Source organism: Amblyomma americanum, chromosome 1, assembly GCF_052857255.1.
Source record: "Amblyomma americanum isolate KBUSLIRL-KWMA chromosome 1, ASM5285725v1, whole genome shotgun sequence".
NCBI classification, from domain to species: domain Eukaryota; kingdom Metazoa; phylum Arthropoda; class Arachnida; order Ixodida; family Ixodidae; genus Amblyomma; species Amblyomma americanum.
Genome location: NC_135497.1, coordinates 424,619,373 through 424,647,080, shown reverse-complemented (window position 1 = coordinate 424,647,080; position 27,708 = coordinate 424,619,373). Strand labels below are relative to the sequence as shown.

Here is a 27,708-nt window from a genome sequence, read left to right as displayed (position 1 = left end):
ATCGCGCAAAAAAAGACACATGCGCACCCGAACAGACCGAGGAAGACAAAAACAACTGCTGAATCGATGAAATGCATAATCGAAAAGTAGATTTCCAAGCACTTTGTTAGAAGGCATCACATCATTCATGTTAGTTGATTGGATTCGACATCCAAATTTTGTAGCCTGTATTGTGGCTTTTACGGGTGCCTTTTCTGCCTCAACAGGAAAAAAACGAAAGTAGAAGAAGCGCGCGTGACAGCGTGCGGAGAACAGCGGTCTTCTTGACTCGATGAGCCAGGAACTGCTTCCGCACATCGATGTTCCCGTCTGCTTTGCGGAGATTTCAATTGCTTCGCTGCAACGATTAAAGGTGAGCAATGCGCGTCTCAATTGTCCCAGTGGTAGCGAGACTCAAAACGCAATTTACGCAACCTGCACCGTGCTCAGAAACCCTGAAGGACTTGTGATTCGAGTAAATGGGTATGCCTAGGCCTAGCAGGAGCGAGCAAACTCGGCTGCGAGAAAACCGCCTGGCAACCGCGAGAGCGTGATGACACCACCACGTGACGTGTCACAGCTACGGTGAGAGTCGGAGGGGCCGCAGAGTTAGTTAATTATATTGATTTCAATGACAGAAAAGCAACTGAGGCTATGATGGGCCGAACACACGGTTAGAGCTTTTGTTAAAGGTCACGCTTTTTATATCTAAAGTTTGTTTTAAACATTCGCTTCTCTGAGAAATTTAAAAATGCCTGAAAAATCAATCAGTGCTTGATCACCCAAAAGTAACATGGGGTGTAGTGGGATGTATTCATTGTAGAATGTTGTTAAATATTTTTTCCTCAGTTTCTCCAGTTTTGTGCATAAAAATTAAAATGTGGTTTACCGTGAGTTCATCGCCACACATTTCGCAGAGAGGTTTGTCTTTTTTTGTCAGTAAGAAGTTTCAAAACAAAGAGACGCCGACCAGTAAAACGAAAAAATTGTATTGACGTTTCGGCGCCCAGAACGGGGGCCTTGTCAGTAAGAAGTTGTGTGTAAGCTGTGTCTGTCCAATGCGTAGTCGACACAAAATAACTTCTGTGAAACGTTCCTGATGTTTACATGATCTCCATTCTCCCAAAACGGGCTTTATAGAATGTAGTTTGTTGTTTGTCAGTTCGTCCCATGCAACGTGCCACTTATTCCTGAGTTTGCTGTGCAGCAATTTACAAAAGTCTCCTGTGGTATGTTAACTTGTTTAAATGACCAATACGAGCTTGTGCTGCGCAAGCATCATCTATCTCATTACCTTTAATTCCAACATCGCTAGGAAACCAGCAGAATATAACGTTATATTTTTGCTTTGTGATTTTAACTACGTTATGCAAGATTTTTCCTATTATGGGTCCAGCAGCAGTTGCAGAGTGCTGCACATTGAGCGTACTCAGTGAATCGGTGTAAATGATGCTATTTTTTATGTTTTGTGTTACTATTGTTCTACGGCTACAAAGTTTGCATGACACTCCGCAGTAAATACAGAGGCATACTGTGGCAATCGTATTATTTTTTTCGTTTTTTTTCTTGAATTACTGCACTTCTGACAGACTCTGTTTTTGAGCCATCAGTGTAAAATTCAGTGTAGGTGTCATATTTTTCTTTTAGTGCAAAGAACTCTTGCAGTTTGGGCTCGTGTGGCATTTCCTCTTTGTTTACGTGTGTCAGTGTGAAGTCACACACCGAAGGGGGGTTGTACCATGGTGGCAGATATTTATGTCTTTGTGCAATATTCGGTTGGGCGTCCAGCACTGCTAACTCTTCACATTTGTCTTCAAATCGCATTATTAGTGGCCTGATAAAATGTGGTTTATTATTGAATAATCTTCTAGATGGGCACTTGGTAACAATGGGATAGCACAGATGTTTAGGAAGAGAACCGGTTATCAGGATGTACGAGCATGTAAGTGTGACTTTTCTATCCTCTAGTGTGGGCTCATTAGCTTCAACTTAAAGACTATTTACCGGGGATGTTCTATATGCTCCAGTTGACAGGCGCAGACCAAGATTATGTACAGGGTTCAGTCGTTTCAAGTAGGATGCTCTTGCTGAACCATATACTATGCACCCGTAGTCCAGCATGAAGCGCACTAAAGAGTGATATATTTGTAATAGGCAAGCTCTATCGGACACCCCCGTTTTCGCGAGAGTACCTTTAATACATTGAGGGCTTCGGATGCTTTCTTTTTAAGGTTGTTAATGTGTGGTAGAAATGTAAGTTTCTTGTCAAAGGTGACGCCTAAAAATTTATGTTCTTGTTTGATTGGCAGTGTAGTACGATTCAAGCACAGGTTCTATCGACCTGTAGGCCTCGTCGTAATGAGAACAGAACAGTTACAGTTTTTTGAGGAGAGCACTTGAATCCATTTTTCTCTGCCCAAGCAACCGGTTTATTTAGTGTGATTGGTATTTGTCTCTCGCAGGACAGCATTCTGGAAGAAGTGTATGCTATCTGTAGGTCATCTATATAATGTAAATACATTACGTACTTGGGTATTACTTTGGCTAAAGAATTCATTTTTACTATGAAGAGTGTCGTACTTAAAATGCATCCCTGGTGTACGCCATTACTTGGGTGAATGTCATTGACAGAGTTGCTCCTAGACGGACTCTGAATGTGCGGTTAGCCAGGAAGTCGTTCAAGCTGTTCAGCATTCTGCCGCGGATACCTAGCTCTGCTAGGTCATGGAGGATGCCGAACTTCCACGTTGTATCATAGGTCTTCTGCAAATCGAAGAAAACCCCGGTACAGTGCTGTTTGTGAATGAACGCCTCGCGGATGGTGTTTTCTAGGCGGACAAGGTGATCGGTGGTCGAGCATGCTTTCTTAAAACCACATTGATGTACATCGAAGAGTCGACGAGATTCAAGTGTGAAGCTCAGTCTAATGTTTATTATGCTTTCGAAAGATGTAGAAATGCAGCTCATGAGGGCTATCGGTCTGTAATTGTTAGGAATTGTTGGTGGTTTTCCAGGTTCCAGAAAAAGTACTATTATTGCTTTCTTCCACTCCCCAGGTGTATTTCCAGTTGTTCATATTTTGTTAAAGAATTTCAACAATGCCTGCATGGCAGCCTCAGAGAGATGGGCAAGCATAGTGTAATGCACCTTATCAGGGCCTGGTGCTGTCTTTTTACCAGAAGATAATACCCTATTCAATTGCTGGAGTGTGATGGGTTGATTGTTGTCCTCGTGGATACCTGCTGCAAATGGAAGTTTTTGTTTTTCTGCTATTGCTTTGTGCTTCTGGAACGTGTTTGTGTAATTGGACGAAGTGGAAAGTTCAGCAAAAAGCTCACCCAGTTTGTTGGCCTGTTCTTCTAAAGATGTTTGTGTCCCGGGTGTAGTCAATAGAGGAAGTGTGAAAAGGGTATGGTCACTACTGAATCTACGAACCTTTTCCCACAATTTTTTTTAGTTTATTGAGCTGCTTATTAAGGATACATAATTTTGCCAAGAGGATTTCGCGGCATTTCTTCGAACAAATCGCACTCTGGCCTTGGCCCTCTTAAAGGCAATAAAGTTCTCCGCTTTGGGATACCGGCGCAGAGAGCCTCAAGCTTTATTTTGTTGTTTTTCGCCAATGTGCATTCTTGTGTCCACCATACTTAATGTTTTTTGTGTACGAGTCCTGTTGTTTGTGGTATGGCTAGTGTAGCCGCCGATATTATGCATGTAGTAAACTTTTCATTAATTTGGTCTTAGCTGAGGTCATCACAAAATTATTTTTCTAGTGTAGCACTTGCTGTGAAAAGTGACCAGCTGGCGAAGTGAAGTTTCCAGCGGCGTAGTCTTGTGGGGATGACTGGAGTAGACGATGAGAGGCGGATGATACTAGGTAGGTGATCACTTCTCTGAGGGTCATTTAAAACATCCCATTTAAAATCGTTAAAAAGCGATGGAGATGCGAAAACTAAATGAAGGGAGCTCATTTTTGCCGAGCTTGGGCAACAATAATTTGTTTTTGCCGTATTTAAAAGACAGATATTTTTTGAGAGGATAAAATCTTCGATAATTTGTCCCCTTGAGTCACATCGTTCGCTTTCCCAAAATGGGGAGTGAGCTTTCAAATCGCCAACTACCAGATATCGCTCCGGCAGTTGATCCATCAGGCCTTCTAAATCTTCGATTGTTAATGTGATGCGCGGGGGAAGATATAAAGAACATACTGTTATTGTTTTGTAGGTAACGACGCTAACTGCAACTGCCTCAAGTTTTCTGTTAAAAGGAATATGCAATAAATTAATTGAGATTACGTAAAGCAGACGAGAGATAGGCGTTTCAGCACTCGTCATCCCAAGGCAAGGATTTTTAAGCTAGCGTCAATCACAATGAAGATATAGACGACTAAAATTTATGCCCCTCCTCTCCCCTCTCAACTCGTACACGGGGGGCACCAGACAAAAATAAAGAAAACAGGTCTGGGACTGTGCCTCGCCTTTGAATACGTCATCAGATGACGTTCGCTTTACAAATTCCGGTTGTCGCTCCTAGCACTCCAGCAGCAGCGTCGGCGGCGTAGCAGCATCTCTCCGGTCTCTCTAGGGTGTCTAGTCTCTCTTCGCCTTCCTGAATTGCGGCGCGCGTCGGGTTTTTTTGCTTGCCGTCTGTCGTAGTTAGCAGTAATAAACCCGGACCTCGAGGCGCGACTGCTCGCTCTTACAGCCGCGATGGGCATCGAGCCCTACGCGTGCCAACGAAGAGCCGTGCGAGTAGCTCCGGAACTCCCGACAGAAGGAGGCGGCAGAGGAAAATTGAAACGATATGCGCGAACGCAACGCCCTGGCGCTTGCTTGCCCGAGACGGTCGCGCGGCGGCACGAGCAGGCGATTTTCACGGTTACCGGAAGTGTGTCCGTGACGTCGTGGCTGCCGTGGCTCCAGCAAATGAGAGCGTGTGGTGGCCTGGCGACGTCATGGGTAGTGTGACGCTTTCTTCCACGATTTTAGTTACAAAATCGGTGACTATGAGCACACCAATTGGCCCGCGAGTTTTTAAAAACACGTTTTTTTTTATTTATAATAAATTGCCGGCTCAGTTTCGAAGACATATAACTGGTGTGAATGCTCATTAGCATCATTTCTAAACATAGAAAACATTTACAAGCGACTTTGAATTGTTTGCATGGTCCTTTTAAATTTGATTTCTTGAGCGGGGACGCCGCTTTGAATGACAACTGCGATGCCACCTGAGAGTCTATTTCACTGCTCGCAATTGCGTCGATAAGTTTTATAGTGTTTTAAGACATTCACATGTTGCGGACCAAGATTCGTCTCCTGAAGGCACAAAGCAATGGGTAATATTGACCCTAAAATATGTGTTACGTCACTGTAGTTTCTCAGTAAACCTCGACACTACCATTGAATTACAAAAGTAATGTTTGTGTTGTTGAGTGGGAATGGAGCGGAAGGAATTAACTTTTCTGGGCCCGTAATTCGGGCTCTGCCTTTTTTTCACTCGAGAGAGCTGTTCCGCAGCTTCAAAGCAGACGGACTGGGAGTTACATCGACACACCTCAAGAGAGGTGCTGGAGGGCCGCGAAGCCGTGGATGCCTGATTTTAAGGCCTCCCCCGTTGGGGGAAGTACTGCGGGAGGCCGGCCCAATGGATGGATCTCCCTGCTTTGGGGATGGCAGAACAGATTTTGCTCTCTCTGCCTGGGGCATGGGTGGCTCTGCCATAGGTTCACTGAGCGTGGCCTTGGCAGATGCCGGAGTGCTGAGTGGCGCACCGCCCCCGCGCACCACATCAACAAAGGTTGTTTTTGTAGAGAAGGTGAAAGTGTTCCTCGCGTGAAAGAGTCGCCTCGCTTCTTTGAATGTGATGCTTTGTTTTCTTTTCATTGTAATGATATCTTTTTCATTCTTCCATGTTTTACACGACCTTGAATATGCTGGGGGATCATCTCCGCAGTTTGCGCAGCGAAATGCTGCTCCTTCACAGTTATGAAAAGCATGGTCTTTTGAGGCACATTTAGCGCACGTTTTGTGGCCACGACAACTCTGTGACCCGTGTCCATACCTTTGACAATTGAAACACCTCCGTGGATTTGAAATGCAATGGCGTACATTTATTTTCAAATAGCCTGCTTCTAAGGACTCTGTAAGTGTGCTGCAGTTTAACGTGAGGACTATATGTTTCGTTGGGATATCTTTGTTCTCTTTTCTTTTTTTTTATACGATGTACGTTTATGACGTTTTGGTCCTTGAGGCCTTCCAGCATCTCTTCCTCAGTGAAGCGGATAAATCTGTTTCAGATATCACACCACGAACGGTGTTCATGGTTCGGTGTACAGTGATAGACACAATGTTGTCCCCAATTTGCACTTGGTTAGAAAGTAAAAGGTATTGAACGATGTCTTTTAGTTCAAGTAGTAGGTCACCATTAGGCTTTTTTGACAATTTGTAGTCTGGACCGATCGCATCAGTCAGACATTTTGGACTAAGAATGGGGAGATAGTTCTTGTCGTCTTTTCTGCTTCCTCACTATGAAGGACAGGAAATTTTGGAAATGATTCCTTCGTTTTCCTGAAGCACTGAGTAGTTATATCTTCGGTCCGCACTCTTTTAAGAGAGCGATCAGGTTCTGAAAGGGGGAGCCATAAAAAATGTTTAGTGTCCGGCAGCGGTGCTAGCCGCACACCACGGAGCTCAACATGGGGATGGGACAGGCGCCTTTAAAAAGTCTTGCACACACCAGCTATACACCGCCACTATAAACTAATACGGCATAACGCAGGGTTTTCAGCCACACACGGTTAACCCTCGCCGCCTATAAAAAGTGAAAAAACCGAGAAAAGAGGAGGGGACAGGAAAGTTGTAAGAAAGAGATAGGAAAGTGAAAGATGAAGGGCAGGCCAGGAAAAGGCGACTGCCGATTTCCCCCGGTCGCGTCAGGCAGGAGGTGCCGTCTACAGAAAGCTGGGGCCAAAGTGGTGTGTTGCCTCCACCGAAGGGTCTTAAAGTTCCAAACGCTTGGCATCGGCTCAACCACCAGGATCCCCTTTTCGCCGGACACGGCGATGCCACGCACGGCGAAGCGCGGGTGCTCGGATCCATGGTGATGCACGGTTCACCACCATCCCCCTTGGGGGATGTCCCTGCAGATGCTCGGGAACCCGCGGTGTCACCACTCACCGAAGCCTGCAAGCTGCAGACGCCCACATGCGGGGTGGAGGGGCCGCACCGCCGAGCCGCTGACAGCCGCCGACTGAGGCGCCCGGCGGTGGCCTCTTTAATGCCTGCTGCTGCTGCTGTTGACAGGAAGAATGAAAAGGAAAGAACACTGGCTTGCCCACTGGCTCAAGTTGAGCCACAATTGCAACCTCGTGCTGAAAGTTAGAAAGTTGAAAGGGTAGGAGTGCAAATATATAAAAAAGACGCAAGCGCGTTATAATAACCCAGCCCGATCCCAGAGGCAGCGCAATACTGGGCCAACCCGTGCCGGAGTGCTTGAAGCATTCCTCCGCATTCCAGAAGTAAGTTTAATATCTTTTGTCCCAATAGGACCCATAGAATATATTAAGTCAATAATTCAAGTATAGGATATGGGACCCAGGTACTGGCTTCCCGTTATATATGTGCGTCAGGGTGGATTCCAGACTCGTGCCACTCGGCGTCGCCATTTGTGACCGAATTTAGGGCCACCCGTTTGCCGCAGATGGTTCTAAGCGGTGTCACATGAATTAGCGCGATCCGGCTTACAAAGTTGTTAGTCGAGTTGAAGCCTGGTTTTTGTGAGGGATTCGTACTGACGACCATTGCTCTTCGAAAAAGCAACAGGGGCGACATTAGGAGAGCCGTCGTTGACGAGCCAGAGGTCGCAAAAGGATGCGGGGGCACCAAAAAAATAGCCGTTTCGTGATGTACACTTTGTTATCTGAATTTGTGGAAAGCATGGGTGAAAACTTGGCTAGCGTTCTTCATTCTATTTAGCATTCCCTAATCATTTTACAATTCTAGCTCCGTTGAATCCCACCTTCCTGCATTCTCTTACGGGGTGGTGGTGGTGGTGGTGGTAGTGGTTTTATTAAAAATAATAGTAAAAAGGAAGGAAAAGATTTTTGCTAGCCCCGGCATCTGCCATCGATACTGAAAAACCTGAGCTGGGGCAGCGGAAATAAAGGACAGCCGGCAGAATGGAGAAATGAAATGAAAGAGGTGAGGGGACAGGAATAGAGGACAGGGGGAGAAGTAATATGTACAAACTATTTACACAATAAGTAATGTGTCCACGTTGTGCGCGTGATTAGTTCATTTTAGAGGAATTAAATCACACACGCGCACAGCACTGTGTAGGTTACAACTGGAGTGGGGCGTCCAGTTATTAATCGTTCAAGGTAGAACTCGCGGAGCGCTCGGTCACTGCGTGTAACTACCTGACGGAGAACAGACGGGACGTCAAGACCGTGTGTTCGAGGAATGCACAGAGGCTCACCAAAGTTCGCTCACGAGTGCGCGCACTGCCCTGCGGCCACAATAGCGTCTTGATGGAGTCTGGTAGTATGCCCTGCGCCCTATAGGCCGCGAGCATATCGCGACGAGCATCGGCGAACGCGGAGCAGCGAAGGAGCAGATGTTCTAGTGTTTCCACTGCACCGCATCCGTCACACACATCACTCGTCGCGATTCCGTGACGCACCCGTCGTTCCCCGGGCCACACGCAGCCAATGCGCGCGCGGAGGATCATTGCACGTTGCGACCGTGTAAGTGCACGACAGCCGGTGACACTGTCGATGCGCTCACCTCCCGCGATGCGTGGGTCGGGGTGCTGCTTTCGGAGATGGTCGTGAATGGCCGCACGCACGTCCTCCAGCGCAAGGGGCAGATCGCTGGCAGGTAGTTGGTGTGCAGCGGTCGCGAGGTCGTCAGCTTCTTCGTTGCCGGCGATGCCGCAGTGACCGGGCACCCACTGTGCACGCACGGCACAACCTCTCTGCGCGAGGCGCTCGATGCGCGAGCGAATTTCTCGCACTAGTGGGGTACCGCGGCCGTTAGATTGCAGGCGGCTGAGGGCGGCGCGGGAGTCGCACAGCAGAGCACTCCTGGGCGGTGGTGAAAACATTTATTACGGATGAATAGGAGGTATGTTTGGATCAGCCCGTAAGGGACCGATCCGTACAAGCACTAGGTGGAGGTCCCTAGTATGGGACCCCAGTGGCGGTTGCCGCCGCCCGGGCGCGCCCGACTAAGGCTTGTTGGGCCTGTAAGTCATGGCAGCCGAGCAGGGTCGCCTCCCAGTCCTCCCGGGTTGGGTTGGGGATGGGGGGAATAGCGGGGTTGGAGGGGCAGGCCCAAACCATGTGATAGGTGTCAGAGGACACTGCACTACAGTGTGGGCAGCTGCCACTAAAGAAGGGGTCAAAATGTTTTAGCGCTGCCGGGCACACCAATGTATTGGTGAGAAGGCGGAGAAGGAGCCGCTCATCCGCCTTCTTCAGGCCTTTACATGGACTAGGGTAAAGGCGATGACAATTTTGATATGTTGTAATATCTTTGAATGTATAGACCGGATTAAAATCGGGTTCCTGATCGGATGGGGAGGAGAAAACAGCCCGGTGAGAGAGCGCGCGGGCGGCTGCGTCTGCTGCCTCGTTTCCTGCCAACCCCTGATGAGTGGGGGGTTCCGGTGTCCACCCAAATATGTGAGGCATTTGCTTTCCTCAAAAACCTGTTATCAATTTTTCATTGTGGTCGTGCTGAAAACTTTATTTAAAGAAAGGGTGTTCAGGACACGCAGGTCACTGGGCCCCCACGGGTACCTACCTAACCATCGGTTGCGGCTGTGTATAGGCGGCGCCGGGCAAAGCCAGACAATCCCAAAGACATTGCTCGTCATGCAAGGAGGAGGTGGAAGAGAAAGGGGTGTAGGGATAAAAAAATGAAAGGGAAAGTAGAGCCACTACGAAAAGTCGGCGTTCGTAAAATTCACAGACTGTCGTGCAGGCCAGAAGTTCGTAAGAAGGGGAGCAGTGCCTTGGAGGCTTTTACCGCCGAATATCGCCGCGGCCAGTGGCCGAGAATCTTCATTTCTGTCACTGGGCGTGTATCTAGATGCTCCAGCGCACTGCACAGCGACTGCATTTCGGCACTATAGGCAGGGCAGTCACAAAAAATGTGAGATACATTCTCGTCATACCCGCATATGGCACGTGCAGGGCTTTCACCCATTCTGATTAAGAACGAGTAATGGTTCATGAAAGTAACACCGAACCAAAGGCGACACAGCAAAATTTCTTCACGTCGTGTAAGGCCGGATATAAGCCGAAGCTTCAGATGTCGGTCCAAGGCTTTTAAACAGGAACAGGAAAATGGGCCGGAATTTCATGGGGCAAGCGTTATGCCCCACGCTAGAGCGCGGAGCTTGCCCGCTGCGTCTGATCTCGAAAAGGGGATCTACACAAAATCGACATAAAAAACAGATCAACTTGGTGTGGGAATGCGGGGAGATACCGGAGGATTGGCGAACCACGGTCGTTTGTCCCATCCGAAAGGCAGGGCGCCCCCCTAAGGAGCTGAGCGGATACCGGCCAGTGGCATTAACATCGGCGGCAGGTAAGCTCAAGGAGCATATAACGTTGCAGTGTCTGAACGAGCGGGCTGCGGAAGCTGATTTGTTTGACGAGCGGCAGACGGGATTCCGTGCGGTGCGGTCCACGGCTGATTCTATATCGCACGTTGTTACAGCGCTGGAGCCTGCCAGGGCGGCAGGCCAGGTTGCGCTTCTGTTGCTACTGGACGTCTCGGGCGCTTTTGACAGCGTTTACTGCGCACCATTTCTCGCGGTGCTTGAGGGTTCCGGTGTGAGAGGGCGCCTTATGCGATACGTTCACGGCTTCCTGAACGGGTGCACCATGCGCGTACGAGTAGGGGCTAAGCTCTCCAAGCCTCGCCCGGTGGACATGGGCGTGCCGTAGGGCTCTGTCTTATCACCATTTCTTTTTATTATGGGCATGTCGGTCGTGCCGGCCTCCCTCCCCACGAGCGGCTGACACTATGTATACATGTTCATACATGCAGACGACATAGCTCTGTGGTGCCGGGGACCACCGAGGAAGGCGCTCCGCGTACGGGGTGCGTTCAGAGAGCTCTGATCGCTATTGATGCCAGTTAGCGCGGCCTTGGTCTCCCGATGAGGGCCGACAAATCGGTGGCCATGGCATGCGTTTCGCGCTCGCGCGCGCACCTTGCGCTACTGTCACTGGACTGGACTCCGATTTCTTGCGTAAACCGGTGCGGCACCTTGGCCTGGACATCGACTGGCGCCTTTCCTTCCGCTCTGCGGCCCCCAAGGTCTGTCTGCAGATGAAGAGGATCACCGCCGCCGTGCACAAGCTCACCGCTCGAGGCCAGGGCATCTCCCAGCAAGCCGCGCTGCGTATATACAATGCCGCAGCTTTAGGGGTGGAGCTCTATGCGCTGCCGCTCGTCACGGTGCGCAAGCCGTGCTGGAAGAACCTCGAGCTCCAGCACAGCAAGTCGCTGCGCGTGTGCCTAGGCCTGCCGAAAAACTCGCAGTGCGCCGCAACGTTGGCGAGGCGGGAGCGTGGTCACTTGCTCTCCAACCAGCACGCAGGTCACCGAACCACCTCAACCGCCTTCACCGCGCACCGCTCGGCGGCTCGCTGCTGCAGCGTATGCGCTCGCACCCGCGCTCACGAATGGGAGCGGCGCTGCTCGAGTATGAGCAATTTACTCAAGGCCCATCCCCCTACGGCTCCTGCGCGCACTGGCCTGCTGCCTTTGAGGTACAGCGAGAGATCGTCGGTATCGCGGGAAAGCGCAACAGACTCCTCTGTGCTGTGCAGCAGCAGTCCAGAGGCGTGATACACGAGGAGCTGCAAGAACATCTCGTGTACACAGATGGCTCAGTGGCCCGCGACAGCTGCTGCCTTGCAGCGGCGGGAATGGTAGTCGCAGGGCGCTACCGTCCCCTCCCTGCGACTGAACACCCAGCAACACGCAACATTCCTGGGTTCCTCCACCACGGCGGAGTTGATAGGGATCCGGCTCGGGCTGGACCTGCTGCTCACATTCACCCCTCCGCCTCCCAGGAGTGCTCTGCTGTGCGACTCCCGCGCCGCCCTCAGCCGCCTGCAATCTAACGGCCGTGGTACCCGACTAGTGCGGTTATTTCGCTCGCGTATCGAGCGCCTCGCGCAGAGAGGATGTGCCCTGCGTGCACAGTGGGTGCCCGGTCACTGCGACCTCGCGACCGCTGCACATCATCTACCTGCCAGCGATCTGCCCCTTGCGCTAGAGGACGTGCGTGCGGCCATCCACGACCATCTCCGAAAGCAGCACCCGGACGAACGTATCGCAGGAGGTGAGCGCATCGACAGTATCACCGGCTGTCGCGCACTCACATGGTCGCGACGTGTAATAATCCTCCGCACGCGTGTTGGTTGCGTGTGGCCCGGGGAACGACGGCAGCGTCAAGGAATGGCGACGACTGATATATGTGATGGATGCGGTGCATTGTAAACACCAGAACACCTGCTCCTTCACAGTGCCGCGTTCGCCGATGCTCGTCGCGATATGTTTGCAGCCTATAGGGCGCTGGGCATACTACTAGACTCCCTCAAGACGCTATTCAGGTGGCAGGGCAGTGCGCGAACTCGTGAGCGAACTGTGGTGAGCCTCTGTGCATTCCTCGAACACACGGGCTTGACGTCCCGTCTGTTCTCCGTCAGGTAGTTACACGCAGTGACCGAACGGTCCGCGAGTTCTACCTTGAACGATTAATAACTGGACGCCCCACTCCAGTTGTAGACAACACAGTGCTGTGGGCGTGTGTTTTAACTCCTCCAACAATATCTAATCACGGGCACAACCTGAACACATTTCTTATTGTGTAAATAGTTCGTATGTATTACTTCTCCCTCTATCCTTTCTTCCTGTCCCCTGACCTCTTTCAATTCATTTCTCCATTCTTCCTGCTATCCTTTATTTCAGCTGCTCCAGCTCAGGTGCTTCAGTATCGATTCCAGATGCCGGGGCTAGCAAAAATCCTTCCCTTCCTTGTTACTGTTACTTTAATAAAAAAACCACTATCACCACGAGGACCAAATCGCCGTCGTGGTGAGCAATGCGCCTGATCTAATACGCGCTGTGATTGCCTGCTATGCTGCTGTAACCCGGTAGCCATTGGCAGATAATGTCGTGCCCTTTATTTATGGCAAAGTGATATAGTTCTCCGATATCTTCGAATAGTTGTTCATGGACTATGGCGAAGAGAAGGTTGTAATCCTTGGAGGGCACCTTTTGAATAGGTGTTTATAGAACACTATTGAGGGCACTGCTGATGGATATGTTCAAAGGCTAAAAGAAGAGCAATGAGTTCTGCACCCGTCGAAGTCTGGTGAGCTATCCCAACTCTAATTTCTATAGTCCTGGCGGTGACAACCACGGAGCACGAACAACCGGTACGGTTCACTGATCTGTTGGTGCAGACGTGCACCTGGTTTGCATGGTGGTGGTGGGAATATTTAAGAGCGACTTGTTATAGTTCTATCGGCAATAAATAAATTTGCGTTTTGATGCCAGGTATTGAAAGAAGCACACGGGGATTGTGCGGGCTCCAAAGCGGCGAGGACGGTCTAGAGGCGGGTGTAAACTGGAATGGCAGAATCGCTCGATTTGTATCAATGGCGTTCGTACACGATGTGCGCGGCCTGGTAATTGGTAGACTGGTAAGATAGTGAGAGGGAACGCGGGATATGTGTCGAAAATGTGCCCACAGTGCGTCAACTGTTAAGTAGGCAGGGATTATACGCTCCTGGGCGATGAGTACTAATGCGGGAGTAGAGGCACATTTCGGCAATCGTAGGCAAGTCCGGAGAGCTAGAGCTTGAACGCTTTGCAGACTTTGTATGTTTGTTTTTCTAATGTTTCCAACTGCAGGGAGGTTGTTGAAAAGAAATCTAATGAATAAGGCACTGTAAAGCTGCATCAGAGAACAAACTGAAAATCCCCACGATTTTCCCACCAGAAAGGTCATAACGTGAGAAATCTTTGTCAGTCTCTTTTTCCTGTATGGAAGATGAGGGGTCCGTGATAGATTTCGGTCAATAATCACTCCCAGAAACCGATGGCTCATTGCGTAGGGCATTGCTGTGCTGTTTTTGAATACGGTATAATGCGAGATGTTCTTGCGTGTAAAGGTCACAAGCGAACACTTTTTGGTTGAAATCTGTAAGCCTTGCAGATGGAGGTAGGCCGCAAGAATACTTGACGCACTGGCCATACAAGGTATATAGAAAATGATAGGGAATGGCTCACAAAGTATAAGCACTGCCAAACCAAGCTTTCGCTTTGCAGCTTTCGCTGGTATAGCGGAGCCAAACCAGAACCAATTTTTAAACGAAAGCTATACTGGCGTGGCACCGATTTCACAGTGAGCTGCAGTTTCTTTATTTATTCATTACCTCAAAGACCCCGGATATGGGGCATGACATGAGGGATGGGCATGGCAGACTACGTGATGATGGCCTCGATCTTTTTCTTGAATTTGATAAGGTTGGCACGGTGTATGGCTTGAGGAGACAGATCGTTTCATTCCCGAGATGATTTGACGAAAAATGATCGGAAATGAGACGTAGTTCTTGCATGGGGAAGGTACAAAACCTTGCTGAAGGAGGTTATATAAAATCTGCTGGAGCGGAAGTCTCCTATACCGGCCAATGGGCTGAGGTGAATCCGGCGGCGGCCATCTTGCGGGGTGCCAGAAGCGGCTTGCCAAGCGCTTCGCAGCACTGGTCTCCAACTGTTCCTGCGGTTTTTATTTCTTTAACGAATTTTAAAATTTCAATGAAACACTGTGGGCTATGCGGCGAGCTGTGTTGGAGGTCTAAGGATCGATTTCGAGCACCCTAGAGTTTTTTAACGCTCACAAATATCCGAGTATAAGGGCTTTTGCCATTTCATCTGCACCAATATGCGGCTGCTGCAACCGGGATAGAGCCCATGACCTGGGTATCAGCAGATAAATTTCTTAGCCAAGCCCTACTGCAGCGGGTTTAACAAGCTCTCTGTGGCCGTAAAGTAAAAAGGAATTCGTAGAGTAATTAGCGTTTATTCATCTTCATGCACTCTCTTGAAATATAGAAATTGAACAATATTGAAAGTTTTCATAAAGAAATGCAATTCAAAGCACAAGAAATAGCAACGTATGCCACAGATTAAAGTTACTAATAAATGCAGTATTTTGAGAAGGCAAAATGAGGAACAGAACTTCCAGTGCTATTGAAAATAAAAACACATACTGCATTAAATAAGAAACCTGACTATCACACTGATACATGAAAATTATTGTAATGAAAGCAACGGACGCTAATAAGTTTAGAGAGTTTGTGTCCAGCTAACATAAAAAGCAAATGATCGAAGGGCCAACCTTATTTATGGTGGGTTACACATTGAGGTTGCACACCATCACCAGCAACATGAAATTCGAAAATCAAAGCGTTTGTATATTGGAAAAAATATAGTGTTTGTTCGCTGAAAGAAGGCAAGGCAAGATTTAATAGCAAAATAATATAACACACTCACTAATAGCAAAACAATAGAAAGCCGAAGAATTCGGGGAGTGCTGCTGTGCTGTAGACTAAACAGCGCATAATTACCCCTTCAGAACGAACACTTATGCATGGCTTGCATGAAGCCACTCATCCAAATGACACAACCTCGTTACAAACGTTTGTTTTGCGAATACAAACAGTGGTACTAGTCGCTGTAAATGCCTTGACTGATGCAACATACTGAATTTTCATTGGTTCTTAAATATGATCAGCCTTGAAAGTACAGATCTCACTTTTTTCTTTGTAATACACCTATTGCTCTCTTTTGTTATGTGATGAATCCTGATGTTAATGTACAGCTCCACTACTTCTTTGCACAGGTTGTAGATATGATTTTCCAATAGATCCAAGTCCATGAGATGGTGATTAAACTGAGAAAATTATTTTTTCTCTGGCGATAAGCTCAACACTTCCAGTATTAGGTGCTTTGTTTTCAAATGAACTGTATGAATGCTTTCAGATTCTGCTTGCAAGTAACGGAGCCCCTTCTCTGCCATTTACCAAAGTGAGATTAAATCCTATGAAGGTGACGCAAGCCCACCTCGGTTCTTTTGTTTCACCAGCGCTGGTTGTTCTTCAGCATAAACAGCTGTAGCACACTGATCACAGGTACTTATTGCAGCAACATTTTGCGCGACAAACCCCGCAATGTTGGGTACCACTGAACTCACAAATGGAGAGATGCTTTCAGGATAGTCAACTCGATGCGTGTAGTCATGATCCTCAGCTTGTAGTATGAAATGCCTTCGCATCACAGCGAAAGCTGTAGTTGCACTGTCCCGAGATGCAATAGCAGACGCGCCCAAGACAGACACAACGTCTTGTGAACCGTTTCCAGATTCAGAGGACTTCACCTCCGCCTGGACAAGATGTCGCTTGTAGGAAGGCATAAATTGGGCTGCTGTCGTATTATTATTGAGGCTGGCTCGCCTCTGATAGAGCCAAAAATAATATCTGCTTGATATTGGCTCATCTTGTGAGTCAGCAAGTACTTCAAAAGGCCTCTATAAATAAGCTCATAAATAAATCTTCTCGGTACTTTGCATGCATATAAGAAAGCCCAGAAATCCGTTTTTTTAACGCCTTCTAGAACAGGCCGTCCTCCTATCTCCTCGAGCTCGCCAATATACGCTCGAGAATCGGAAAAATATGCCTTACAACGGGATTCATTTTGAGTTCTCAAAGGCGCCTTGTAGGGTTTTGCCAAGGGATTCTTGGAATTCACAATGTCAATCAAATGGTCGAACAACCTCACAAACCTAGCCGTAGCAGCGGCACCTCTGAACTGTGGTAGCTTCAGTACCTGCTCACAATTGGCTAGAGCGTCGGCGACCGAAGCACTCAGTGCTTCGACGGCCAGCCGGACTTTTATTTTTTTGTTTCGCCTACTCTATGTGCATTCTTTTTGACTTATTGCCCAGCCTCAGGCATAGGCTAAGCACAAAGAGCCGAGGCAAGTTCACCAGAGACAAAAGTTGAATAAAGTTTAACAGGCATCCGCTAGAGTAGTTTGAATTCTCTGACAATAATAATCACGTGCGGCTCCGTCAGCCCACTGTTTTAATGTAAAGCAGCAACTGTCTTGAGCATTTATCATGCTTAGCGGCGCCTGTGGTCGCTCCGGGAATGCAGGAAACACTGCCGGCACTGTGCCTGGGCGCAGCTGCGTCGTTTGTCCGGTGCGGTCAAAGCATTCGGGAGTAAAATGAACCGAACACATGCGGTCTCTGTCTTTTGCTTTCCAGCCCTCGCGACAAACATAACGTTCCCAAAGTCTACGCACCTCAGCATCCTTTGGAAACCTAGCAGTAAAGACATTATCGGTTATGGGGGCGCCTTTCGGTGCGCACGTGCGCCCCGCAATGCAAGGAGCATGACAGCACGACAGGTCGGAATAAGCTTTCACGTGCGCAACTTACTTGTGAAATGTGACCCCTGGCGTTGTCTTCACATGATTTGTGCAACCGTAAGCCACGCATGAACCAACCATGCTTGTTCCGGTCGTGTTACGTGCTGTGCATGTGAAAAAGCAGCAATTCTTCGTGTACACATGCACACACTGGGCACGCGGTGCCGAGAATGACTTGCTTTCTGCCCCCCGCAAGGTGGCGTCGCGGCGGCTTCACTTGACGGGCGCCCCCTCCACTTCACCTCTTTTTATATAACCTCATTTGTCTTGCTCTGGTGAATGCGGCTGGAGAGACGATGTGCTACTGATATGATTGATGCTCCTAAAAATGAATGGTAAAACTTATGGAACAGGCATTATCGTGATATTTTGTGCTCAATTCTAAATTAGACAAGGAGTCTCTGAAATATTAGAGAAGACACTATTCTAAAGAATCGACGCAATAAATGATGTACACAGCTTGATATTGCATTTTTTCAAGTCTTAGTGAAAGGTTTGACGGATGACGGTCGCATACTGCTGAAGCGAATACTGATTTAGGTCGGACGAAAGTTTGGCAAGCTAATTATTTAATGGAAAGGGTAGCAAAACGAAGACTTCGACGTAAAATGCCAACGGTGAGGTCCCCTTCATTAGTGAAGTTCGTTATATGCGAAGACCGTAATATGGTATGAGTTAAATAAATGCCCAAATATAGGTAAGAACGGAAAACAATGCAGAACCAATAAGAACATATTTGGACGAAATATGGGATGCATTCTCGGATCCGAGTGCGAATGAAGCCGATCATTTCCTTCGAAGGGCTCTCATGTTCAGGAGCACGACAGTCTACAGCGCACTAGTTGGTTTTTGAGGCTCCTGCTATTATTTCTTGAGTATATAGGTGAGGCTTATTCTGATGGCCGAAAATATTTTCCTCTCTGCTGGCGGCGCCGAGTTTCTAAAAGAAATATACTTGCAATCGAAACAGTTTCAAGCCTAAATGTAGTTCATTTGAGACATCATATTATTTTTCGCGACTACTATGGTTGAAAATGCTTGTATTGAATAAGCGTGATAAAATTGGTTTTTGAGGAAAGGAAATGATGTAACTGTGCAACGTCACGTTGGACACGTCAAGCGCGCAATGAGGGAAAGGAGGAAGCAGGGAGTTATATAAGAGACAAAGAGGTTCCGCAGAGGAGAGCTCCATAATTTCAAAACGCGTCCGTGTGCTCTGCGATGTCTGTGCACATTGAATATCCTGGTGTGTTAAGTTTAGACCCTATATCCCTCAGAGGACCCGGTCTTTCAGACCATCGCCAGCGACCCGGCTGTCAGTGTTATGGACCTTAGGAACTTGAACGCATGAGTGCCATGGGGTCGTACTCCAAAGGCATGCGTGCCGGTATTCCTTGACCATCCCCGGTGGCTCAGCGGTTAGGGCGCTCGGCTACTGAGCCGGAGTACCCGGTTTCGATTCCGACGGCGGCGGTCGCGTTTCGATGGAGCCAAGACGCAAAGGCGCCTGTGTGCTGTGTGAATAATATCCGGACCCCGTAGAGTATCTGTTACGGGTCCAATAGGACTTATTTTTGAAAATGTGGCGGAGAGTTTGAAGGTTGCTTCACTCCCGCCACCGGTTGGCCCGGTATTGCACTACCTCCGGAATCGGCCTTGTCTTTAGCGCGTCTTTACTATCCTGTCTTTCTATCCGATCTTTCAACTCTCCTGCTATCTGCACGTGGTAGCGATTGTGGCTCGTCTTGAGCCAGTGAGCAGGCCTCTGCACTTTCCTTTTCTTTCTTCCTGGCAACAATCTATCTATCTATCAGTGCGCGTTACAGATACCCAGGTGGTCGAAATTATTTCGGAGCCCTCCTCTATGCACCTCTTTCTTCTCTAAGTCCCTCCTTTATCCTCTCCTTTGCGGCGCGGTTCAGGTGTTCGCGAGATGTGAGAAAGATACTGCGCCATTTCCTTTCCCCGAAAAGCAACTTTCAATTCCCTCATTAATAAAGTTTCAAAGCGAAGGCTTTAGTGGCTTAGGAGGAGCGAGCAAACTCGGCTCCGAGAAAACAGCCTGGCAACAACGGGAGGGTGATGACACCACCATGTGACGTGGCACAGCTACGGTGAGATTCGGAGCGGCCGCACCGCCGAGCCGCTGACAGCCGCCGACTGAGCCGCCCGGCGATTGATAAAGGAGGCTCTGAGAGGAGAAGGGAACAAAGAGGTACCGTAGTTTAGGCCTCCGGAATATTGTCGACCACCTCGAGATATTTAACGTGCACTGACATCGCGCAGCACACGAGCGTCTTAGCGTTTCGCCTTCATCGAAACGCAGCCGCCGCGGTCGGGTTCCAACCCGGGTACTCCGATTCAGAAGCCGAGCGCTCTAAACACCCAGCCGCCGCGGCGGCGCATTCTCGACTGCAGGTACTGTGTCTTTCCTGTGCCTCAAGTCTGATGACCAAAAACAACTGCGGTAGTTGCCGAAAGTATTATAATTATATTTATACACTAATTATAATTAACACAAATTAAAATTAAACACTAAGAAAACAAAATACACTTCTCTTCGGCCTCGTGGTAGGCATATCGATGCCACCATAGCATTAAAGTGCAATGATGAAGTCATCCAGCGCTGCTCATTTCATTGAATTCTTGGAGTTGTGTTTCAAGAACATTTCAACTGGTATAATCATGTCGACAACATAAAAACCTGCATTGCGAGATCCATCGGTATTATAAATGAACTAAGGAATCTAGCACCTCCACAATTAAAAAACAACTATATTATGATCTAGTGCATTAACGCTTCCAATACAGCTTATCCGGTTGGCTAACGTGGAAATAACCAATATAGATAAGTTATTTGTTTTAGAGAAACGCATATTGCGCATTATTGAGAACGCTCCTTTCACGAGTCATTCCGCTCTGCTCTTCAAGAACAACAATATATTATCAATAGGAAACCTCATTGACAGGAAAACTGCAATTAAAATATTCCACCTAATCAAGGTTAATGAAAAAGAATTTCTTCGTAAATTCCTCCCGAACGAACGCCAATATAACACAAAGCACACAACTTACAACAAGGGTAAAATACAATTCTTGATTCATATTGCAGCGAAGAAGCACACACACACAGAGAAGAAACACGCAAAAAACACGGACGAACGCTGCCTGTGTGTGTGTGCTTCTTCGCTGCAATATGAATCAAGAATGTTACCAACTTGCCCAAAAACGTGTTTTACTCAAGTAAAATACAAATTACGGCATGCAAGAGCGACCATTTGTTATACCAGATTTTTAAATCGGCACCCTGTCATTACGACGCTAGTAAATCAATCATCTTCGTTAGTTGTCTTAAGGCAAAAAAGTTGAATGCATACTTGTGACTTTAGGCAGAATTTGACTTCTTAAATCATGTCCGATTGCTTTGAATGACTGCGTTATATTTTTTAACCGTCCATGGTCACTCTGTGTTAATGCCTGTATTATTTTGTACGTTGTTTTCTGCTCTTCAGTGTATGTAACATATTTTTTTTTCTCACCCTATGCTGAGGTGTTGTGTGCATTGAGAGGCTGACCCACGTCAGGCATCCGTGTCTTTTTGTGAGCGTCTGCGGCAGACATGTACTTTTTTGTGCCTTGTCTGCCTGAAATAAACATTCATCCATTCATTCATGTTGTATGTGACAGCAGGCCAGACCAGACTGAGTTTACTTCGCCCGTGTCGCAGGAACGCCGCCGTGGTCGTCATTGGCGTAGGCGTCTTTGACCATGAGCGAAATATGCACAAAAAATCCAAAGAGAATGAACCTAGATCGGTCCAAGGTGGGCCACCTAGGTCATGTGACGTCGTGGCGTTATCACAATCTGCCCACCGGCTTTTGAGGAAGCTTCCGTCACTGGCATGTGGCAGTTAAATCAATTACTGGTGGTGAAAGGTAGCTCGTGAATGGCAACTTGGCTCTCAGAAGCGCCACCGGTGATAGCACTTGCCATCGCAGGGCATTAACGCCTAGCTTAACCGCAGGGCAACTGTTGCAGGAGTCTTATGAGGACTATCAGGGATGTATGAATGCAAAGTGGACGATGTCCAATCCCTCATATATGGGCATTAACCCCTAACGCTATCTGGTGCAACACATATAGCGGAGCTTAAGTGTCCCCTGCAAATTCTCTGGTGGAGGCCTATGCGAGCCCAAAAAGACTAGTATGGCAAAGGCGCTGCTTGCGTTTCTCCGGAGATTTCCTCATGTATTCTGCAAGTGAGGCGTCATCCAGCGTATTACTTATGCAAGTTAGAACTAATCCTGAGAGCTGGAAAAGGCGCTTGTTGCTTTTGAGCAGAGCATAAGAGTATTACAAATATTTTAGTCTCTCCAAAGCCACACTATGTCGCGCTTTTCTTCATCTCTACCCTGCTTCTGAAATTATCGACCAATTTCGATAACTTCTCATTGCATGCGGTTTGAACACATAGTTTCTCGCTATCTTAACCCCCCTTCTGGCGGATAATAACATTTAAACACCTGTTCGACTAAGCTTCTGAAAGGATATGTCCACTCTGACGCAGATATTTACAGCAGTTAAAGAATATGCAGTTGTACTTCAAAAATTCCAGCAGGCAGGTGTGCTTATTTCAGTAAGCATTTGACACAGTCCCACACAGTCAACTCATTTCTATAGCCGGCCATAGGACATTTTTTATGGGAAGTGCGCTCTTACGCTGATAAATACTGCAGTTAAATAATTTGCAGTTGTACTTCATAAATTGCCGCAGGTAGGTGTGCTTATTTTAGACTTTCCGTAAGCATTTGACGCGGTTCCACACAGTCAACTCATTTGCAACTTTGAATGTATTGCCATGCCTGCTGACGTTGAGGTATTGGATAAATGCCTCCCTAAAACACAGGGCAGAGTACATTGAGATTATTGGCTGCTAATCTGAGGCGTAACCCCAAGGGAGCGTCATGGCCGCTGCTTTTTCTAATTTATGTTAATAATATTTCGGCTGCTGTCTCTAAGAATGTCTCTGTCAGGCTTGTTGCAGATGACTGCTTTCTGTTTAGTTGCAGAAACGAAAAGAATGACTAATACATCTTGAAAAATTCTTTTAGCGGTGCGTAAAAGGTGCCTTAAAATTGGGTATACAATTGAACTTTGACAAAACTGTCTTGTTTGAAAGTATCGCGTATTTCAGTTTCCTCTTAAGCAGCCTGCTAAATAATTCCGTTATGGAGGCTAGGCGTCATTGGCATTTAATCATATTCTTAAGAAACTATTTATCATTGATGGCCCGTATTTCTGACATACGTTCCTCGGAATTTAACAAGTTGTGCTACCTAAGGCGGAAGCCTAGAGGTCCTCCAAGTAAGCTGTAACTTCTTGTATACACAACATTTGTTATATTAATTTCACAGTATTCTTCTGGCTTATGGAATCTTTTTGTACAGAGAGGCATTAACCAACTTAAGATGGTATAATAGAAACCGGATAGCTTTAGTTATAGCAGGTACAGATGGATAGATTAACATACAACACTAAGGAAAACCAATAATATACCACCATTCAAAGTACGAAAACAAATATTCCTTTTACTGTTTCTGCATAACATTTTAACTCTTAATCTAAACATACGTAATTCTTAAATTCTTAAACAGTTATATTTAAGACAAACGCACCTGTCTTGAAGGCATTTTCTTAAACCAACCAACCGCTTCCACCTCCCCCCCTGCCCCCGTATGAGCTATATGTGTGATCCTGCAGTATACTGAATTAAATGCTTCTCGGATAAGAACCCTTGGCGCTAAAATTTTGAATGTTCACGTACGCTATGAGCGATACCCAAATTTAAGAAGTAAAATCTTTTACGTCAATCTCGGAGGAAAGGTTGGTTCTATTGCCCAGTTCTGAAAACTTTTGCGTATTGAAATTTACGCCTTTTCGATGCCTTCTTGATTACAAATGCTCACGTTGCAGTTTTTATCTCTTCGTAGAAAAAAAATCAACGCAACCTTCCATTTGTCTGACGTGCACATCTGGCAGCTGCTGTCAGCTAAATAAAAATTTATTTGGCATGCACATTTAGAAGTTAGGAGTCGCAAAGTAACAAAATGTCGCATTTTTTTTTCACTCTCCTTTACATAACTCGCTCTGCCAAGAACAGCACAATATATACGAAAAACCCTTCCTGCCTCAATATGGGCCTACATGGAGTACTTGTCTGCACGAATATGCAGGCGGAGCTCTCACCACAGTGGAAACTGATCTACATGGGCCTGCGGATTCTGCCACGGTGTGTGACGCGTGGCCTGATGCGCCACAATAGAGGAACAGACTTGGCAAAGTCATTGCAGTTCCCCCGTTCTCCAATATCTTCCCCGCATATGACCAGCTGGGAATAAGCTCTGCTTCTCGGGAAGCGTGTGCAGTTTGGTGGCATGAAGTTTTTGGCAATGCGCTTGGAGCACATGACAGTATCTGCGTTGTGCTAGCTTCCCAATGGCATTCGGTGCAAATTAAAGCGCATAATAAATTCCATGAACCAGGAGGCACCCACCATCAAAGCATTTTTATCGGGTGTGGTGGATAGCGCTTGGTCCGGCACAGGGCTTCTTGAGAAGATAGCGCTCTTATGCGGAGACGAACTAAAACAACAGACTGGTGGGCTACGGGAGCAGGGCAACCAAAACGAATTGTATTGAGCAAATCCCCGCCAGACGTCTTCTTTACGGCGGCCAGTATAACCATGAGCAGCTTGAAAACGCAGCTCAGTATTCGCAGTATATCTCTCCATGTTCTCTGGAGATTATTTTTCCAATAAATATTCAGGGCAGTGAAGCCCATGGCGGCCGCGGTAAGCTAAGGCGCGCATGTGATATGTTGACGCATTACTTATGTTTATATTGTGCGCCATAGTGGGTACTCGGTATTAGAGTTTTGTTGCGCTCCCGCAACGCAAACACGGCAGACTTAACGCCAGCTGTGTGGTCGTCGGTATACACGGTGACATTGAAACTCGTTGGATTGGGCAGTTGTGAGCAGTGTTACGTTTCGATATAACAAAGCACGGCTACAACGTAGAAATCCTGGTGCCACTTAGACTTAGTTATAAATATGTTCTGCTGCGACACAATGCAGGCGCCTCAACGCAACTATTTCGATCGAACCCTCAAGCAATGTTCTGTTGTGTGCTGAGAGCTTGGAGGCCAGGTGAGGGTGCGGATGGGAAACTAGTATTGCTTCAAAGATACAAATTGGTGTAATGCCTCCTGAAGAACATCCCTGAAGCGTCTCCTGGATTTAAATGGGCCCCGAGATCGCCTCAACATTGCGCAGACTAGCCGCTAGGCGGCGCTAAAAGATTACCCTCAATTTCGGTTTCAATGGTTAGGAGACTGTGATGCGCGACGCCCGATCATTCTGTTTCATTCTTTTTTCTGGCTTTTTGCGACAACCTTTAGTTCGTTAACGACAAAAAACACGTTTTTGGATGTCTCAGAGTGCATCAAATGCCTAAAATGCCTAAGCTAACTCCACATATAACTGAAAGATGATCATCAGTTTCGAGTTTTAAATCTAAAAGCGTGCTTTGCACCCTGTTTTATCATGCTGTTAGGACCTTTTGTCTGCTGCATAACCAGTAAGTTTTGGATGGTTTACAACGAAAGGAGAGGTTCGAAACATCCATATTGCAACAGTTCCTTGAAGTGGCTAGAAATACCGCAAAATAAGCATTTACACTGCACGATACATGGTTGTATATATTGTACTGTTGCAAATGGCAAGAAATAAGCTACTTCGGACAAGCAAAAAGAGAAAATAAACCATGAGATAAAAGAAGTACAGGAGGAAGTCTGGAATTACCTCGGCTCTCAAATGTAGCCAGGTGACCCGCGGCAAATGAGGACTGCATATGGCGCTCAATTAATTGAAGCCGGAGACGTCACGGTAATTTGCCTGTTGAGTCGCTGGCCCGCTGGGGGAACAACCCTACTATCTATTGTTTTTAGAAGTTTGCGCGAAGCGCGCGTCTGTTACATTCTTGCTACGGAGCATTGCGAGAGATGTTTCGATCGGGTGAAGCAGATCTTGGAGGGCACCCTAGCTGCGCTGTTTGTGGCCATTTTGCCGACGAGCTTCCGCCGAACGGTACCTCCTTGAATAACGTTTACAAATTTCAAATAAACCCATGCCACTCTTCTCTGTTCTTTTCGCTAGAAACTCAGCTCACTAGGTTCCTGTGTGATTCACACGCGCACAGTGACGTCGGGAGTAACACAGCAGGCCTGACTGTCCGGATTTATCTAAATGACAAGCACGTACGTGCGTTGATGAAATGACAACTGGAACAAAGGGAATATCATACATGACGAGCGACGTGTGGATATTAAAAAAAAACTGTGTTCGGAGGCACAGACACGTGCGCACTTACAAGGAAAATTGGCATGCGTTGGTGCGATGAATAATAATAATAATAATAATTGGTTTTGGGGGGAAAGGAAATGGCGCAGTATCTGTCTCATATATCGTTGGACACCTGAACCGCGCCGTAAGGGAAGGGTAAAGGAGGGAGTGAAAGAATAAAGGAAGAGAGAGGTGCCGTAGTGGAGGGCTCCGGAATAATTTCGACCACCTGGGGATCTTTAACATGCACTGACATCGTACAGCACACGGACGCCTTAGCGTTTTTCCTCCATAAAAACGCAGCCGACGCGGTCGGGTTCGAACCCGGGCGATGAAGGCGACGGAATACTTTTCTACCTGCTCAGTGGTTAGAGCGCTCAGCTAATAATCCGGAGTTCCCGGGTTCGAAACCGACCGCGGCTGCCGCGTTTCGATGTATGGAGACGAAACGCAAAGGCGCCCGTGTGCTGTGCGATGTTAGTGCACGTAAAAGATCCCCCAGATGGTCGAAGTTATTCTGGAGCTCTCCCTCACGGCACCTTTTTCTTCCTTTTTTCTTTCAATAACTCCTTTATCTCTTTCCTTCCGGCGCGTTTCAGGTGTCCAACGATATATGAGACAGATACTGCGCTATTTCCTTTACCCCAAACCAAATTATTATTATTATCACTGCAGTTACAAGAATTTTTGGGAAAGAGGTATCTTGTTGCACATGTACATCTTTGCAACTGCGTTCTTGTTTGTTATGTCAAGTGCATGGTTTTTTAGCAACGGCTCGATGAACTTGCATTTAATATGCAGCAGGGCTTCCATGTGGCCGCTATTCTTGTTCTCACAGGTCAGGACAGGCAAACCCGCGATTTTGTTCACACTAGTTTTAGAGCGAGCATGTGGCCAGTGGCCTTTGAAGATGCGTTCTGTCTGTGAGCATGATATCGACGAATTTCTTGAGCCCCTGTAACACTCTTAGGAGCGCTGAAGTCGGTTAAGACTCCGCCCCTGTCTTTGTGGGTGCAGTCAAAATGTCTACAGTAGGATTTCCTTGGCTGGAGACGCAAGCTACAAACTGCAGAATAATTTGATGTTGTCTTTCGCTGCCAGTTTTCTTCTTCGAATTACCTTGAGTCTTCTTTCCCGGAGTTCTAAGCTGGCAGGAATTTCATGGAAGGAAACGCCGGGCTTCTTGTTTCGTTTACTGGACATGCAAAACGGAACGCAACAGTAACGCATTTTCGCTCGCTACTCCCTCCATCTACTGCAGTCATCGACGCGTCACTTGTGAAACGGTAACACTAAACACACCACAAAAATAATATAAGAAATAGCGCGCCAGAAGTCATACTTTTTGCTGCAACAGCAATCACAAGAAAATTCTATGCTGTTGTTGTGTCGTCTGCTAGAGGGTCATCTGACAGCGCCGCCATATGACTGATGCGCGCTCTACGGCGGGCAGAAAAAACCCCTGATGCTTCAGGCAAGTTCTTCAGGAGGCATTGCTTGATCGAACCCATTAGGCTTAGCGTGAAGAGGGCGAGCAAAAAAACATGAGTTTGTGTTCCGTATTTGTCTGGCTCTTTTCACGCAGTGTTCTTCACACGTTGGACGAATGCTATCGACTGCGCGCCGTGAGCGACGAGAAACGTACCACCGTTGAAGCCGGGCGCTTCAGGCTGCGGATGCTGGCGGCAAGATTTCGAGTCCACATGCCGTGAAACCCACTTCCGCTCATGCCCGGTACCTGCGGCGGTAGAGGAAGCAGAGTCCAACGGGCTCTCACAAAGAAACTTTTTTCTGACGGCAATTATGA

The 27,708-nt window shown here is 47.4% G+C and overlaps 1 long non-coding RNA gene across 1 annotated transcript; it reads left to right on the top strand.

Moving 5' to 3' along the window:
• Positions 1–269: 269 nt before the first annotated feature.
• Positions 270–27,708, top strand: LOC144103663 (uncharacterized). The gene is made up of 3 exons (XR_013308316.1): positions 270–352; positions 23,735–23,790; positions 27,487–27,708. It is a non-coding gene; the product is annotated as an uncharacterized LOC144103663 (long non-coding RNA).